The 19,733-nt window shown below is 40.2% G+C and overlaps 1 pseudogene; it reads left to right on the top strand.

Moving 5' to 3' along the window:
* The first annotated feature begins 4,659 nt into the window (after positions 1-4,659).
* Positions 4,660-8,623, top strand: LOC123154529 (GTP-binding protein ERG-like; annotated as a pseudogene).
* The last annotated feature ends 11,110 nt before the right edge of the window (positions 8,624-19,733 follow it).

Raw genomic sequence — 19,733 nt, 5'->3', positions numbered from 1 at the left:
GGATCGAGCATGTTGGGTAATGTGGTGCACGCCTGCAGGGAAGTTTATCTATTCAAATAGTCATGTCCCTCGGTAAAAGGACGACCCAGAGTTGTATTCTGACCTTATGACAACTAGAACCAGATACTTAATAAAACACACCTCTTACAAGTTCCAGATACAACCCAGTGATCGCTTCCCCACATGGCGACGAGGGGAGGATCGTCGGGTAGGATTATACTATGCGTTGCTACTTGATGCTGCACTTGCTACTCTCTCCTACATGCTTCAAGATGGAGGCGGCCAAAAGCGTAGTCTTCGATAGGACTAGCTATCCCCCTCTTATTCTGGCATTCTGCAGTTCAGCCACATATACTACCCATTACATTGATACCAATGCATATGTAGTGTAGATCCTTGCTTGCGAGTACTTTGGATGAGTAGTCACGGTTGCTTTGCCCCTTCTTTTCCCCCTTTTCCATTTTTCTCAGATGTCGCAACCAGATTATGGAGTCCAAGAGCCAGAGGATCCCGAGGATGATTCTACGTGGAGTTCGGCTTCAAGGAGTAGTTAGGAGGTCCTAGGCAGGAGGCCTCGCCTTTTCGATCATTGCTACTTTTGTGCTAGCATTCTTAAGGCAAGCTTTTTTAACTTATGTCTGTACTCAGACATTATTGCTTCCGCTGACTCTTGTGTCTTCGAGCATTTGTATTCAAGCCTTCGAGGCCATTGGCTTGTAATATAAAGTTTGTATTATTTTATTTGTGTCTAGAATTGTGTTGTGATATCTTTCCGTGAGTCCTTGATCTTGATCATACACATTTGCGTGTATGATTAGTGTACGATTAAATTGAGGCCGTCACAATGCCATTACTTGTGTCCCACTACTCAGTTTTGCCATTAGAAATTACTATTACTAAAAACTGCCATCGTTTTGAGATGCTTGCTCAAAAATGCCATTAGATATCTCAAAAATGGCTCCATTAGATGTTTGCTCAGAAATGCCATTAGACATTGTCATTTTCAGGTCAAACTCATTGACTCTCTGTATCTCACAATGATAAGTATGGACCCCACTTGTTAGGAGTAAGTAAGCGAATAATTTTAGAGAAAATAAGAATGTTAATGGGATCAGATGGGACCTATACTTTTTGTACTGAGATAGAGGGAGAGCTGACATGTTGTTCTATAGGTATTTTGGTCATTATGACATGGCAAATGGGATTTGAGCTGACAATAACGATGTTCAGTGGCATTTTTTAGTATGCGCCTAATGAAACTATGACATTTTTAGCAGTTGAAATTTCTAATGGCAAAACCGAGTAGTGACACACAACTAGTGGCATAAATGATAAAAACTCTTTGAAAAAAGGGATCATAAAAATTGAAGAAAAGTTCATAAATTTGGGGAAGCTAGTTCACAAAAACTTGGATAAAGTTCATTGATTTTGAAACAAAAATCAAATATTGAAAAAAGTTCAAGGATTTTCAGAAAATGTGCCCATATTTGAAAAAAAAAAATCATCAAAATGAAAAAAAAGTTCATGTATTTTGAAAGGTTTCATCGAACCAGGAAGAAGAAAAATAAAAAACAAAAAACAAAACAGGAAAAAAGGAAAAAGGAGAAAGAAGAACGAAGAAGGAATAAATAGATACTAGATCTATATTCAAAAAGACTAGATACCAAAGCCGCTATGTGGCGCGGTGGTTACACCTCGTACATCGAAGAGATAGTTCGCTGGGTCGATTCCCAGGCGGCGCCTTTTATTTTTGCGAATCTAAGACAGAAGAAAGCGCTATATGGGCCGGCCCAATGCAAGGGCGCTTCAGGTGCCCGTCAAAACGACCGCAGACCGCGAGGGGACCTCCTTAGGCGAATCCTATTTGACGCGCACGTGCGTCCAGGAGAGGCGGCTTTGCTGAAGCGTGGGAGCTGCTGTGCGAGACGGGCCGGCCCACTTCGCCAGTTAGGGAAGTGCCAGGCACACCGGTTTAGGGAACCTTCCCCTAAACCGGGTTTTTTTCTTTTTGCCAGTTTTGTGACTTTTGTTGTTTCTTTTATTCTTTTCTATTTCTGTTTCTTTTTCTTTTTTCCTTCTTTTTTTATTTTATATTTTTTCGTTTTCAAAAAAGTTTGAAATTCCGTATTTCCTTCATTATTTCAGAAAAAAAACATGGTTTTTAAAATTTTTTCAAAATTCAAAATTTGTTCAGCATACATTGCAGAAATGTTGAACGTTTTTTTATTTTGTTTGGCGTATACAAAAATGTTCAGTGTGTATTTAAAAATGTTCAGCGTATAATAAAAAAATATTTAGTATGTATTTAAAATTGTTCAGCCTATAATAAAAAAATGTTCAATATGTATTTAACATTGTTCAGCGTATAATAAAAAATGTTCAATGTATATTTCAAAAATTGCTCATCGTTTTGGAATTTTGAAATTCTTGTTCAACTATTTCCTATTTAATAATTGTTCATGTTTGAAAAGTTTGTTTGAATTTCAAAAGTTGTTCATGGTTTTAAATAAGGTTTCGTGTATGTCAAATTTTGTTCACAATTTTCTTTTTTTTGTTCTCGATTTTCATGAATTGTTCGAATTATTTGAAAAGTTGTCTTGTACTTTAAGCTCTTGCGCTGCTTAAAAACCAGTAGAACATATCAACTCAATTGGTTAGGTCAAGACTTCACGAGAGTTGACGTCGTAGGTTCGATCGCTCGCGCGGTGTTAATTTTTGGCGATCTTTTTAACGCGCTCGAACTCCTGACTTCTAAATGGGTCAGCCCATCTGTACCTACCTTCAGCGAAAGCTCCACTTCTTGACGCTAACGAACGTCACACAGGTGCTCGCCTCCTATAGACGCATTTTGCGTCAAACAAGAGTTGGATGCACACAGGCGAGACACCACTGGGCCGGCCCATGGAATTGTGTTTCCTGTGGATCGAGCGACCTAAAAACCACGGAAAAAACCACGCTATGATAGGATTTCGATCCCTATATGTCACTCACATCAGACTACAAACTATGACGAGCTAGCCACCCTACCACATAGCTACTGTTGAAATATTAAGGCGCCCAACTCTATAACAACACACATCCGGATTGAGATTTTTCAAAAAAACATTTTTGAAACATTTCTTCAGAATTTCAAACAATTTGAAATGCCACAAATATTTTTGATACTCCAAGTTTTTTCTGAAAAAATGTGAACATGTTTTGTATTCCGAATTTAGAAAAGACACGAACATTTTTTGCAAAACCTGAAAGTTCTCTAAAACTTGAACATTTTCTAACATTGTGATTTTTTTGAAAACAAGAAACATGTTCTTAAATTCCAGAATATTTTTTGAAAAACGAACATTTTCCTGAAATTGTGAAAAATTTACAAAAAAGGAAATATTTTATGAAAAGCAAACATTTTTTAAAAATTTAAACAAAATTTAAAAACAGAAACATTTTCAGAAAAGGAAACATTTTTTGAAAAAAACGAACATTTTTTTGAAACTCTGGGAAAAAAAGGAAGCATGAGCATTTATTTCAAAACAGCAACATTTTTGGAAATTCCTAATTATTTGGAAACATGAGCATTTTATAAAACTCTAGAAAAAAACTTTGAAAACACAACCATTTTTCAAAAACAGGAACATGTTTTTGAAATTCCAAAAGTAATTTTGGAAAGCAAACACTTTTTGAAAACCGAACATTATTTTGAAACTTTGGAACAAAATTTTAAACCATGAACATTTTTTAAAAAAAATGCACATATTATTGAAATAGATCATTTATTAAACTCCCGAGCACAATTTAAGACATGAACAATTTTTGAAATTCATAAACAATTTTTAGAAATGAGAACATTTTTTTATTCTTCTGAACAAAACTTTGAAATTGTGAACATATTTCGAAAATGAGAACATTTTTTAAATTCCTAAACTTCTTGAAACGCTAACATTTTTTTAAATTTTCAAAAAACATTTGTGAATGAGAACATTTTTTGAAGATCTTGAACATTTTCTGTAACTCAAACGTTGATCCAAAATTCTGACCAAATTTTGAAAATGACAATATTTTTAGAAATATTCGAGATTTTGAAAAATGACCTAATTTTGAAAAAATGGAACCAAGTTCCGAAACATGCACAACTTTTTGAAAATCTGAACAGCTTTTGAATATTTTAACTTTTTTTGCAAATAACTAGAAAATTTGAAATTATGAACATTTTTAAAATGTTCATCATTTTTCAAACAATGAAAAAAATTGAAAACAAGATCAAAGTTTGAAGTCCGGAACAAAATTTTAAAATTTAAGTAAGCTTAAAAAAGGAAAAGAAATCAGATGGAAAGAAAAAGAAAAAAAGAGAAGAGAAAATAGGAAAAAAAGAAATATTGGAATAAAAAGAAAAGAAAAGAAAAAAAGGTTTAGGAACCTCCTAGAAGGTTCCCAAAACCGGAAAAAAACGACTAGGAACCAAGATTCCTAAAACCGGAGTTGCTCAAACGTTTAACGGGCTGGCCCATAGGAACACCTCGTCGATCTCCACCTGTGCCTAGCCTCGACAACTTGCCGCAACGAGCGGCAAATAGGAATTTCCGACCGGGAGCGAGCGTACACGCACAAGGAAGCTTGAGGTGAGACATAAATACGTTTTGGCCCGTCAAAGTGGTGGGCGCTAAACATCCCGTTCGGCCGTCCGCTTCCCACAAATAATTCCGTCGAGGCTCCATTTCTCTCCTCCGCTCCCTTAAATCCTCCGCCGGCAGCCGCCGCCGCCCCTTCTGCCGCCATGCGCCGCATAGTCCGAGCTCTCTGGCCGCTCCAAAAGCTAACCTCTCATACCACCTAGTTTCCTCTCCCCGTCCACCGCCTCCTCTCCGCCTCTTCCTCCTCATCCTCCTCCTCCGCCGCTGCCGCCTCCTCAGACTCCGACTCCGCCGCCCACGACGCTGATTTTAACAGTGCTGACTTCTCCCTCCCACCCACGGACCCATCCCCAGCCTCCGCCGCATCCGTCCGCAACCCCCTCTCCGCGCTTTCTAAGGTCCGATTCGACCCCTCCCTCCGCTCACGCGCCGACGAAGCGCTCTTCGGGGAGAAGAATGCAGGGGTGGGAGTGGCGTACGTGGTGGAGGAAGAGCGGTCGCGGGAGGTGGCGCCCGCGCTGCTTGAGGCCGCCCTGGAGCCGCCCGACAAGGACGAGGAGGGGGGCCCGGAGGAGGTCAGGAAGGAGGACCAGATGTCGCTCTCCGTCGGGATCGTCGGTGCGCCCAACGCCGGCAAGTCGTCGCTCACCAACACTGTTGTACGTTTTCTTTCTGCCCCTTTTTTTATGTATTTCGTTCATGAATATTGTCAATATTAGATCTTGTGACATGGGGATTTTGAGGGCTCGGGGCGAAACTAAACCTCTTGAGGCCCCCCTAATATAAACGTCATAATAATGATAGTTGATAACTCGATATACATGTACATGTGAAAATATTAGCAATAATTATTGTGATTTGTGTCAACTGCATATATGATGATCTATGGAGGAAATAGACAAAGAAGTGTTGTATATCTATGACAAGACATCTTTAGCAATACAAAGCCATATTTATTTCATCTGAATAAGAAACCATGTTTTGTGTCAGGTCGTAAATAATGTATTTGAGGTACCAAAAGGCCGTAAATAGTTCTAAAAGGAATATGTATCTAAAATGTAGTGTGCTTCTTGAACTAAATAATGTTAATATCGTTATTCTAAATAGCAGTGTCGAGAAATTAAGATAGATGAGACAATTCATATGACTGGTATGCAAAATATTACTCCATATCCATATCTTTACAAATCTAATCAAACAGTGCTAAAGTTATGCTTATCTAGTTGCGTGAATGGGAAAAAAATCAAGACTTAACTACCACGTCTGTGCGGTCATTGAACAGTTCATTTTAAAACTACTCGATCGGCATCTAAAACATCTCTGTTGCTAATCTCTTTGAGATCGGCGCTACAAACATCATTATTAAGATGCAAAAATATAACAGTTAATAATACATACCGTGGAAGACATCGATCGGCCGGAAAAGCCCATATCTACAGACGATGTTCTGGTGCGCTGTCGGGGCCAGGCGCCAAGTCTTACTGCTTGCAATCAGGGCCTCCTCCTCAAGCAAGCATCCCTAGGTCATCTATCGTGATCTAGACCGAGGTGAAGAGGCGGCGGGCGCTAGGTTTGACATGCGTGATGCTGGCTCCTGATTGGTTTTTTTTTCTAATCTGGATCCTGATTGATAGGTTATTCTCGTCGGATTTTTTAGGGTAGTAGCTATTATCACTTCGACTAGGCCCAATGACCTATTTTTTAAGTGCAGCCGTACAGGCCCAACTAGCTTGAGCCTACTCGCGATCGTTGATTGACAGCATCTACCTGCTGCGTAAAACCTGGGAGCCCCCCCCCCCCCCCAGGGCTGGCCCTGCATGGGGTAGTACATGGTAGGAACATGTCCAATCGCTTGGTACTAAGGGGAGAGATAATTTCGAAACTCATGCATAGAAGCAAACTGATAGCTTGTATAAGACCAATAAAAGCTATGTACATGTCATTCTATGGTTTGAGATGCCATATTACTACATACTAGAGTAACATGAGCCATTCAAGACAAATAAAGTGTATTATGTTTTATCATGTCATCTATCAGTTGTTGTGGAAGTCCTAGGATGACATCTGATCTGTTCAGGAATGGAACAATTGTTAATGTTGGATTGTTCACTTAATGCTTGCAGTGCTGCTAATATGATGCCTTATGGTTTAATAAGTGGTATTCAGTTTCATTATTAGTGAGAGTGAAATTACCATATAACCATAGTGATGCCTTAAGTTTCCTTGTTCATATCTGCTAACAGGTTGGCTCAAAAGTGGCTGCAGTCTCCCGCAAGACAAATACAACAACTCATGAAATTTTGGGCGTGCTGACAGAAGGGAAAACTCAGATAGTATCTTTCTATCAAATATCTGCTTTTGCTAGTAGGCTGTTGATCTACACTTTTCAATATTTAACTTTAGCATGGCTTCTTCAGGATCTTCTCTTTGGCAAATAATTGCAATTTGAAAATGATGTGTATTATGTATGATGTCATGGAGTTCTTGTACTCCCTCCGATCCATATTACTTGTCGCTCAAACGGATTAGATCTAGCACTGAAATACATCTAGATACATCTGTTTGAGCGACGAGTAATATGGATCAGAGGTACTATTTTATTTTAGCAAGCTATTTACTGCATTTAGAAATCTGGTTACACCTGTGGTGCAAGTACATATTTTGGCTCATCCAATCTATTTTATTCTATGGAAATTAAGAAATTTATATGTGTAATGTAAAGCATTAGTTGTTTTCCCATTATGATACATTAATATCAACTAATTATGACCTGCTGTCCAAAATGCCTGTCTGGACCATGTTAAAAAAAATCTCGAAGTTTGAGTTGTTTCCAGCTGATAAAATTCTCTGCGGTGCTTTTTTGATACCCCAGGTCTCATGTTAGGGCACCATGGGTTTCCTCATAGGGATGTCACTGTTCGTGTGGAGATTGCCTGGAGCTCAGTTAACCTCTATGATTTACTAATAGTAATGTTTGATGTCAATAGGCATCTGAAAATGTAAAGTCTCACCATCTTTTCCTCTCAGGTTGACCAGCCATTTTCAGTTACAGTTTATCTCAAGGTCATGATAAGCACACTGCTTAACCATTTGTAGATTTGTGCAGGCCTGATTCCTGGATTTGAGCGGTACCCCTTGGTCTGCACTATGATTTACGTTGCGTTCCTTTTTTCATATGCCTGATTAAAATTGCGTGGAATGTTTCTTAGGTACTTCATGGTTTCTAGACTAAAAGGCAAAGGAGTGAAGGACCTTGTACAATACTTGATGGACCAGGTATTGATTTATTCCCAACATTCAGTTTACCCTGCTAAATTGTCAAATAGCTGTATTTTCTTTACTTGTAAACATGTTTGTAGTGAAAAATAAGAAGATTCTGAATTTCAAGGAAGTTGGATGCTGAATTTTGTGTGTATATTAATCGTTAGATGGGTACTGTTTTGTAGATTGAAATGTCCATCTTGTGTTATGTTTATCGTCCTATGAAGGCAGCTGCTTGAGTTAGTATGAATAACTTGGCTATAATTCTTTATAGAATTTTATAGCAGATATAAAATTTAAGACTGCTTGCATTTCTTGTTCCACCCAATCCATCAAATTGACCAATATCAGTTGCTTAATGAAATGATCTACTTTATTTGTATGTTTTGATTCTTTGTGAAGTTCCTGAAAAAAACACTTATTTTTCTTTGTTGCTGTAAACTGAATCCAGGATCTTGTGAAACACTATGTTTGGTTGCTAAGTAATACCATTAATGATTGTTTATTTGTATTGACCCTTTCTGCGTAAGGGGCAATGAGATATTCATGAACCAGCATCAAGTGAGGAAACTGATAAAGATTATTATTAAATTGGGTCAAAAGATGTCAATTGAACTATTTGTTTACACTTTATGCAAGACAACAGTGAACTGCAGGATGGTAAGTAAGAACCTTGTAGCCTTCTTTTTACTGCCTGTAATAAGTTGTGTTAGATGACAATATCTGAAGCTTTTTTATTTTGTAGTGGATCCTGAAGCAGTTTACTCAAGATTACCTCTCAAACTACATGATTGGCGGCCGGCCATCGCAAGGGGTTGGACTAGAGTCCTGCATGCCTTTTGCATCCAGTAGAGCACAATAGGGCCATTCCGCTTCACCTTGTTCAGCAACTGGAATGTCTGTCGCCTTTTTCTTTACCATTTGTAATAGTACAAGTATAGAATCCTGGTACATTATTCTTTATTTGGTGCTTATGTAATTGTTAAACATAACTATCTGTGAATCGAATAATGCATTGGTTGTTTGAACCTGATGGATATGAATAAAGCTATAGCCTACTTTCAAGTTTAAATTAGGTATAATTTTAAATAGCAGCAATTAAATTAGGGCGAAATTACGTTGTGCAGGTCATTATCGCACACACGGTTGGTAAAACACAAACTTTTGCGATACACACTATAATTTGAGACGGTTCACAGAGAGGAAACGTGTGCAAGCATGCACACAGTTGTCATTTACAAAGCATGTGTGATGTCAGACACTATCACATACGGTGCAGGAAAAACTAAATGTGTGTGATTGTTTACCTATCGTACACGATTTATAATCATGAATTGTTTGTGATGTGCCAGGCATCGAAAAACTCTCGTGCCTAGAATCTGCCTAAAAAACTCTCGTGCCTGGAATCTGCTTGGTTTTAGGCAGAACCACAAAACTTCGACTACGATGGCAATGCGAGCACAAACGAGTAGCAATGATGAAGCGTTTGGGATATTCGAGATATCGGAAACGATTATATAGGGACAATTGTATGCATGAAGGCTCCCTATCCCCGACGGTTTCTGGGTCGTGTGGGAAGGACCCTCCTATCGTCCACGCTCACTTGACGACGGTTCCAAATGCCATCGCGGAAAGGGGTTAAAAACCGTTTGTTTAGAACCGACGCGCACCATTGTCTTCAAATGGTTTCAATTCTAACTCAGAAGATACTCTCACAGAGTGATTCCTCGTGTGTCCTCTCTTTCCTTTTTGACACTTGTTGACAAAAAGGGGGAGAATTACATCGAGTGATAGTTTTATTGGGATTTGCAGGGTGTTTTGCTTCAAACTTTCATTTGGTTTTTGGTCGAATAATTTGCTTCAAATAACTTATCACACCGCATGTGGTGCTGAAACACTCGATTGTCATGTAGTGTTAATAACCCCCACCTGCAATGCTATTTGCTTCGCTCTATTTGTCTGCAGATACTTTTAAATATGTTGTTGTTGTGAATGATTACCACAGACGATTATCTATCTTACAGGGACACATAAATCCTCCTCAAAGAAGAACATAGAATCATCAAATGATGATACCATGTTGTGATTAGATATGCTCCGACTGCTATCTCTCATTATCTAACCTTGCTGGAAGATAAAGTCAGCCTATGCACAATTGCCTCATTAAAGGCTATCTTTTTTACTGTCAAAGTGTTTTTCCTCAAAGATATCACTTTCTTTCATTTATTGCAGGAAAATCACCTTCGAAGCTTATCCACTCTGAGCAACGAATTATTATTCGATCCTGCTCTAATCATATCGAATATCTAACATGTAGGAAAACTATATCTCATGTGGATCCAAACTATGTTCTGAAAAAACCTTCATGACTTATCCATGTCACAACTCTCACAATGTTTGTTTCACATCTAACCCTTCTCGAAGTTTTTGTGACAGGAACTATCTCACACACTGTTGAGCGCATTGAAAGAACTCTAGTATGAAATTTGTTGTCAATGACACTCATACGAAGAGAAATATATTTTCCCCGAACCGAAGCATATCTTAAGGGGGAGAATATCTTATCTTCATAATCTTCTCTCATCTTTCATTATTCCTCGCATTACATTACATTCATTATCTATCATTCGATGTGACATGTTTCGTCAACAATCGTCCAAAAGGGGTAGATTGTTGGTGCAATATCTGCCTACCTTGTGTTTTGGAGATTTTTTACAGAAATAGGTATGGACTAATTTGTTTGTAGTGCACATAGAGGAGAAGTCCACACACAACCGAAGAGAATGTTGTCTCTGGTGCTAAGTTCGAGGAACTTCACCGAAGCATATATGCGATGTAGAGAAGAACGCGCTATATATGTTGAAGTGATAGAGTCAAGAAGAGGAATGTGAAGAAATCGACCCCTCGAAAGTTTACTGCTGAAGCGAAGCTTTTGTTTCAGTACCGTCGTCCGAAGAAATTGACTACAACGATTGAAGTTGAAGACAAAATGAAGACGTAGCATTCATTTCGTTGTTCTTCTTTCAGTCTTTCGAGTCATAGGACTTCCAAACTATTGAGAGGGGTATAGGTTCTCGATGCTTATATCAACTGTGATTCTTAGCCACAACCTATGAAAGTTGTGAGAGAAATCTCTTTGTGCTCCGAGCAAATACTTGTTAGTAAGAGACTGTGATCTTCTTCGTCGCAAGAGATTTCACTCGGACCAAGGAGTTAGCATTTCTTGCTTCGCAAGGAATTTACTGTTGTGCTCGAATCCGACTGTTGGAATCGTGTCGTTTGGCCATTGGCTGAAGCTGATGTCCAATTTGGTCATTTCCCATCTGGGAAGGTTGCGGCTATAAATAGACACCCCGCTCCAGCGTTATCCGTAGGCTGCTTCGCTTGAGATTTTTGAGAAGATTGATTTGAGCAACCCCTCTCCGAGTGATTTGAGTTTGAGATCCACCGAGAGAAAACCAGAGCCCAAACTTAGGTAGTGATTTGGAATCACAACAGTTCTGAGTGAGAGTTCTTGTACCTGTTATTCTTGAGAGTTGCGCACTCTATAGACGGATAGGTTTGGCTTCGAGTGTTGAAGAGTTGTTGTCTTCACCGAGCCTGATCTTCAGCAACCAAGAGTGATTGCGGTTCGTGAAGGTCAACCGAAGGTTTGGAGATCACCGACACGGATCTCCCATGAGTGAAATCAACCTGAGTCTGATCAGCTCTGCGTTGAAGGAGAATAGGGTGAAGAGAGTTTATCTTCCGTGTTAAGTCACAGCCCCTCCAACCAGACGTAGCCCTTTGGCAGAAGGGTGAACTGGTCTACCAAATCTATTGTCGCCATTGAGCACCACTGGTTATATCTTCTCTAATGCATTTCATTAAGTAGTTTTCATTCGTGCTCTGTGCTGATAGATGACCTAATCTTGTATCTTCTTCTGAGACCCTCATTATGTATATCTGAGTTTATTTCTATCATTACCCTTGTCTATATTCCTTCGTTGCCAGGCGTTATCTTTGTTTTACTTGTGTAACCTTTCAGTTGCATTTCTCTCAGTTTCAGCTATGTTATGTCTCATTCTGTTACACCTGTTTTCTTGCTGCATAACCCCCATCGTAGTTAAACATATTATCCATCATACCCGTTCCGTTGTTAATGCCTTCATTGATGAATATGCATCTGACGAAGAAAACCGATTCAGTGCATTTCTCTCGATACTCTATTCCGCTGTTGTGTTTGGATTAAGTTTTAAAGCTTTCGAAAGAAAATTTGAATCTCTCATTCACCCCCTCTGGTCGATATACTCTCGGTCCTAACAAGGGTCAAGAGGGGTGGTTACTGTGTAGGAGAGGCGAAAAGGAGGCGTCGTCGTTCCTTGCATTCGCCGCCGGTCAGGCCGCAGGTTCCCTCCCTCTCCGGTCGCCGCTCCGGCGATGGAAGAGTGAGGGAGCCCTAGATATATGGTTTTGCGTGTAGATAATAGGGTAGGTGTTCTTGGCGACGTTGCAGAGGTGGTTGTCGCAGCGTTGTGGTAGACTAAGTTCGCTAGAGCTCTTTCCCCATTACAGCAATGTCGTGTGCGGCAGAGTCATCGAGCTTCCGATGTCGTGGACTCCTGGATTCGTCGATCCGGTGAGTATAGGTATCCAAGGTGCGATTTTCACGGCGGAGGCGATGGCCAACTAGTGGATTTAGGGTTCCTCGATCCCATCTTCGCCATGTTTGGCTGTTCATGGCCTTTCTTTGGGGGTGCTGGGGGAGGCTCGGTGCGGTGTTGGTGGCTCGTCTTGGCTGTCTCCGTTTCCTAAGTGTTCTAAGGATTCGGGAGTTGTGTTGTCCTCGGCGTGGTCAAGCGATGGCTGGCCTATCTCTCCTTTTGTTGTGTTGTTCCTTCAGGACCGAGGTTGAAGACTTCCCGTCCGCATTTATTTCGGCTGTAGATATCCAAGGTCCCACCGGCTCTAGAGGGAGCGGTGGCGGCGGCATGCCGACAACCCGCGGTGGTTGGAGGGGCAGGTTGGTTCTCCAGAGACTAGTGTGCAATTTCCTTGTAAGTTGGGGTGCTTTGTACCACTCTTTAATTTCAATATAACTTTGTGGTCCTTTCCAAAAAATAAAAGTGTTTAAGAAAAATATAATAGCCTAGAAAAATGTTTAACGTGTATCATATATTTTTACTTGTATACACTCATAATGTACATTGCGTATTGAAAGAAAGTAGACATGTACTAAAAAGAAGAAATGGAGAAAGAACTAAAAAGACTAAAACCATTGTAAATCAGAGAAAAATGATGAAGAAACACCAAAACCCCTCAAAAAACAGTGAAAAACAAAGAAAAATGAAACGAATAAAAACAGGAAGAAATAAAAAAAACTGGTCGAAACCGAAGAAAAACTAACAGCTACCGAGGAGAATGAAGGCACTTCCTATAGGTCATTTTGCAAACGGGCGCGTGAAGCTGCAGTGAGCTGTGCCGGCCCATGTATATCTTTTTTCTTCTTCTGTTTTAATGTTAAAAAATGCACCCACAGGAGTTTGAACTCGCGCTTGGTTGCATCGACGCCAACACAGTTACCATTGGGCCATCGAACGACTAGTGCTTCATAACTTGCTTTCTTACTTTTATTTGTATCTTCAATCGTGAGAATCCTTTGCTTTTGGGAAGCTTCCCATGCCGGTTTTTCTCGGTTCGCTGGTAGATTTCGGGGCGGTTTTATTCGGGTTTTCTTATTTATTTTTTTATTTTTTTAAATGTGTGTTCTATTTTTTAATGATGAAGTGTTTTCAAAATTTTGAACTTTTTTTCAAGCGTGATGAATTGTTTTCAAATTCGATGGATATTATTTTTCAATTTCGATGAGCCTTTTTTCAAAATTGATGAACTGTTTTCAAATTCGATGATTTTCTTCAAACCCAATGGACTATTTCAAAATCGTGAACTTTTTTAAAAATTTGATGAACTTTTTCAAAATCGATGAAAATTTTCTCACAATCGACAAACTTTTTTCACTTTTGAAGAAACTTTTCGTATTTTTGAACTGTTTTAAAATTAGTGATTTATATATTTTTGTGAATTTATTTTTAGATAATTAATACCAGATATATAATACTCTCTCCGTCTCAAAATAAGTGTCTCAATTTTATACTAACTTTAATATAAAGTTGTACTAAGATTGTGACACTTATTTTTGGAAGGAGGGAGTATATATTTGTGTAGTACTGAAAGAAGGATCGAATAGATATATATTTTTTGGTCAGCGGAGAAGGAAGACAACTGGGTCTGGTGGTAGCAGTGGTAGCTTGTTGGTGGTCACGTCATGATTTCGAATATCTGTTCTCCCATATAATACCAGTGATCATAATATTTTTTGCTTCAGCAGGTTGCTGGGCCGGCCTAGTATGATGGCTCTGCGAGCGCCAGCAACGCCAATATAACGGGGTTTTCCTATTTGCCGCTCGATGCGGCAATTTGCCGGACCGACGCACAGGGGAGATCAAACAAGCATTCGGGATGGGCCGACCTATTTAACATTTCAGTGATTCCGGTTTTGGGAACTTTCTAGGTGGTTCCCAACCAGTTTTTTCCAGTTTTACGAACATTCTAGGAGGTTTTTGAACCGGTTTTCCTTCTTTTTCCTTTTCCCATTTCTTTTTTCCTTTTTCTTTTATCTGTTTCATGTTTCCTTTTTTCTTTTTTCCTTTCTTGTTTTCCAGTTTATTTCCTTTTTTTCAAAAACTGTTTGTGCTGCTAATAAATTGTTCAAAACTTCACAAAATGTCCTCGTTTACAAATTTTGTTCCTAAATTTTGAAAATATTCATGCTTTTCAGAAAATGTTCAGAAGTTCAAAAAATGTTTCTTTTTAATTTTTGTTCAGAAAATAAAAAATGTTCTTGATTTTCAGAAATTGTTCAGAATTTGAAAAAAAATAATGTTTGCTCTTCTAATTTAGTTTGGGGATTTACGAAATTTTACGAAAAATGGTCTGAAATTTGAGAAAATATTTGCTTTTTCCAAAGTTTGTTTGGAGTTTCAAAAATTATTCAGAAGTACAGAAACGTTCCTGGTTTTTCAAATTTTGTTCAAAAATTCGAAAAATGCTCATCAAATTCAAAAAAAGTGTGTCTTTTCCTAAGTTGTTCACAGTTTAAAAAATTGTACACATATGGAAAAATTGTTTGCTTTTCAAAGTGTTGTTCAGAGTTTCAATAAAGTTCCATTTTTTCCAAAAATATTCCTGTTCTGAAAAAGGTTAACATTTTCAAATTTGTTCAAAAATCTCCCCTTTTTCTAAATTTTGTTCAAGATTGAAAAATAATTGACATTTCCATAATTTGTTCGTGTTTTCAAACAATTTTCCAACTCGTAAAATTTGTTCATGGTTTCAAATAATTTTCCAACTCATAAAATTTGTTCACAATTTTAAAATGTTTTGTTTCAATAAATATTCCAATTCCTAAATAAAGACGCGTTCAAAATTCCAAATCATATTTAGATATGTCGCCGTTCACAATTCTTATAAGCCATGATGCAATTTTTAGACACCAAACTTATGTATTCCACTGGTTGTGTAGCGTTGCTTACTACCAGGAAGTGCCTAGTTCGAATCCTTGTGAGTCTATCTCTTTTATCTTTCTTAGGAATTTCATGCGAGTCCAACTACTTAAATGTTTGGGCTGTTTATTGTTTATAAACGGTTGTCAGATCCAGTCGCTTGGTTCACGAAACAAGGAGTCGTGCGGCGCGAGTTCGAACCCAACCCAGCACATCATTTTTGCTCACTGGATTGGTAACCTGGGACGGCCCATTAGTTTGGCGCATGTGCGAAGGCCTGCAAGTCTATTGCAGAATGCAGCAGATTGGAGTCTTGTATAGGAGCTTCCCAAAACGAAGGGAGCTCCTAGTTGGCGCTGTAAGAGCTGATTCCCGATACTGGCGCACACTGCAACATCCTCTTGGGCCAGCCCGCCAAGGAGCAGTCGAACTAGCGATCTTGATTGCTTACCCGAGCTCAGGCAACTACTAGAGCCATTATGGACTTGCGGCTAATAATGGTGCCAGTAATATATGAACAAGTGTGCCCCACTATTTACTGCACAAAATGTCATATATTGTATCACTTAGATTTTTGAATTATTTAAATAATCATGAATTTGAAAAAGTTCGTCTATTTTGAAAGAACCTCATCATTTTTGAAGAAAAGTTCACAAACTGAAAAAATGTTCATTGAATTTAAAAATAGTTCATCACTTTTGAAAAGGTTCATCGATTTTGAAAAATAGTTCATCAATTTGAACAAATTTCATTGTTTCTGACAAAAAGTTCATGGAATTTGAAAATAGTTCACCGTGTTTGAAAAAAAGTTCACCAATTTGAAAAAGGGTTTTTATCATTTATGCCTGTAACGCCCGGATAATTAAGCTACAGTAATCCCGCATTAATGATGCCACGTCACCATGATTACTGTGGTTAATCTCGCGTTAGCTCAAAACCGATTCAAAATTCAAATAAAATATCAATTCAAACAAATAATGTTTTCAAATGTTAAAACTAAAATGTTCTTAAGGTGTCAAATAGTTTATAGATAATTATGGTGAAGAAGTCAACTTTTATAAAATATTTAAATGCCCTAAAATAAACAAAGCAGTGGCTAAAACAATTAATTAAATGTTTTTTATTATAAAAAAATTTGCCAAGTATTTTAATTTTTGTACCAAACTTTTTCTAGCAGAGGCATATTCTGTAACACTAATTTAGGAGCCACTTTTGTACATTGATAAAACTAAAAGAAATTGAAACTAAAAGAAAGAGCAAAAACCTTCCATGCTAGTGGGCTCTAATGCAATAGGGCACTAGGCCCAGCCTAACCGGGGTCATCCCCAACCTCAGCTACAGGGAGGCGGGGTTCGTGGCGACCATCCGCCGGCCGTGGCTGCGCCATGACGCGTGTCGGCCATCCCCCGGCTCCCTTGGAGTATAAGGCCGATGCCCCCGCGCCCGTCAATCGAACCCTAGCGATATTTCCCTCCCCCTTTCCTTGTTTTTGATATGGAGCTCCCAACCGAGTAGGGCATCGATGCGCCGCCATCGTACCCATGTACCGAGGACCCCCGTGCCACCCCTTGATGTCCATGGTCCTCCCCGCGCTCGTCCACGCCGTCCACGCCTACCAGCTCGAGCCGCAGGGGTCTCCATCGTCGGATCGTGCGCCTCCCTCCGCTTCGGCCGGCGCCATCCCGCCGTGTCGCCTCGCCTCTCTGGTACACCCCGGCCTCTGTTGGGGAACGCAGTAATTTCAAAAAAAATTCCTACGCACACGCAAGATCATGGTGATGCATAGCAACGAGAGGGGAGAGTGTCGTCCACGTACCCTCGTAAACCGTAAGCGGAAGCATTATAACAACGCGGTTGATGTAGTCGTACGTCTTCATGATCAACCGATCCTAGTACCGAACGTACGGCACGCCGTGATCTACACATGTTCAGCTCGGTGACGTCCCATGAACTCACGATCCAGTAGATCTTCGAGGGAGAGTTCCGTCAGCACGACGTCGTGATGACGGTGTTGATGAAGCTACCGACGCAGGGCTTCGCCTAAGCACCGCTACGATATGACCGAGGTGGATTATGGTGGAGGGGGGCACCACACACGGCTAAAAGATCAATGATCAACTTGTGTGTCCATGGGGTGCCCCCCTCCCCCATATATAAAGGAGTGGAGGAGGAGGAGGGTCGGCCCTCTACTATGGCGCGCCCTGGGGAGTCCTACTCCCACCAGGAGTAGGATTCCCCCCTTCCATGTAGTAGGAGTAGGAGAGAAGGAAAGGGTAAAGAGAAGAGAAGGAAGGAGGGGGCGCAGCCCCTCCTGTCGTGGAATTGTCACGGCAGATGTCCTAGCGAAAGGACCTAGTCGTAGGGTCATCGCAACTAGGAAGCTTAAAGGGGTTAATTGGAACAAAGGACACGAGAGGTTTTATACTAGTTCGGCCCCTTACGATGAAGGTAAAAGCCTACGTCTAGTTGTGTTTGGAATTGCTAGGGTTTCGAAGACCAGGGAGCGAATATGTCTGCCCTGGCTTCGAGTTGTTGTCTCCTTCCCTAAGCCGTCGCCGGGTCATCCCCTTATATACACGGGTTGACGCCTGGCAGCCTACAGAGTCCCGGCCGGCTTATAAAACGTGTCCGGCTCGGTGACTTCTTTTACATGCCTTTCTTTACAAGTCTTTCCTTACAATAGCGGTTTACAATATTGGGCCTTAAGCCGCCTCTGGGCTTTAGGCCTTCTATAAGTCTTAATAAACTTTCGCCTTGAATGTTACGGGGCTTCTTTTGTAACCCGCCATTGGGGCTGACCCAGCCCCTCCTGGGCAGGTCATACCTGGTAGCTATATCCCCAACATTAGGCCCCAGGTTGACTTTGAACTTTGTTCTTTGTCAATCTTCAATACTTAGACGAAATCCATCTTCCTCCCTTCGCAGAAGTTTTTGTAACCCGCCATGACCTCATTTCTTGAAAACACGAAAAACTATTATGATGTCATCTCTCAACAGATCTTTATCCTTTAATGCCTTTCGAGAATCGAGGCGTCCGTTTAGTTGGATAGTCATTATTTGGGCCTTCCTCGATTTTCGCGCCCGCCTGTTCACTTATCTCCTTATAAATAGGCACGCCCCGGTCTTTCTCATTCTTCTCTCTTCTTCGTCTTCTTCCTCTCGCAACCCCCGCTGCTGCTTGAGCTCCGCCGCCGTCAGAGAGCACCTCACCTCCGTCGACTTCGGCCGCTGCATCAACTGGAATCGGTCCAGAGAACGGCGGCGACTCTCTGCGGAAGATTTGTGGCTGTAAGCGTTTCCCTTCTTGCTCCTCAGATCTGCATTAGGGCTTTCTAGGTTTATGCGTGTTCTTCATAGTTCATCACAGTTTCTTTGTAATTCTTCCACTGCAGCCTCTTCTTGATCCAAAAAGAGATATATACTTGTGCGGTAGTTGTTTTGTGCCTACTCTTGATACTAGTAGATCCCTTTTCCTGGTATAAAGGCCTCATTAGGACTCATGAACTCATCTGCGCTAGACTTTTAGGTCTAGAATATTTTCCATTTTGAATAGCCATTTGATCTAGAATAAAATCAAACAATTAGGAAACTTGTTTGTCTCAACACTTAGCCGAATCTGTTTCTGGCATTTCTCAAATATCTGTAGTCATGGCGGCTTATTGCGTCGACTTACTTTTCCTTATATGACATTAGCCCTTACTTAAGCTACCATTACTCCTTTATACCATCATCACTTAACTTCACCATTATCATTGAATTGAACCGGCATGTTACTTTCTTTTCAGTTCGTCTTTTGAACATCATGCGATCAAAAGCACCGACTGTCTGGAACTGAGTTCCCTCAACAGTAACTGATGATAATTTGAAGGAATTCTTCTCCATAGGATTTTTGCCAGGGAAGAATGTTATGTCTTACCGTGCACCTGACCGGTCGAGGAACGGCCTAACCCAAAAGACGGTGAAGTTATTGTGTTCTCTGACCACACGAATCGAGGTTTTTCACCACCCGGCTCAAAGTTCTTCAGAGACGTTCTTCATTTCTTCAAACTCCACCCTCAAGATCTTGGTCCCAATTCCATATCCAATATCTGCAATTTCCAAGTTCTTTGTGAAGTATATCTTCACGAAGAATCGACTATGGAACTCTTTAGAGAGTATTTTTATTTGAACCGCCAGAACGAGTGCACCAATGGCCCTAGCTTGGAACTTGGAGGTATCTCAATTCAGCATCGACAGGGCGCCGTCCTCCCCCTAATAGTCTTGCCAAGTCATCCCAAAGACTGGAATCAGACTTGGTTCTATTGTCAAG

The sequence above is a fragment of the Triticum aestivum genome, chromosome 7A, assembly GCF_018294505.1.
Source record: "Triticum aestivum cultivar Chinese Spring chromosome 7A, IWGSC CS RefSeq v2.1, whole genome shotgun sequence".
NCBI classification, from domain to species: domain Eukaryota; kingdom Viridiplantae; phylum Streptophyta; class Magnoliopsida; order Poales; family Poaceae; genus Triticum; species Triticum aestivum.
The sequence above is the reverse complement of the archived record's forward strand: the minus strand, read 5'-3'. Positions and strand labels throughout refer to the sequence as shown.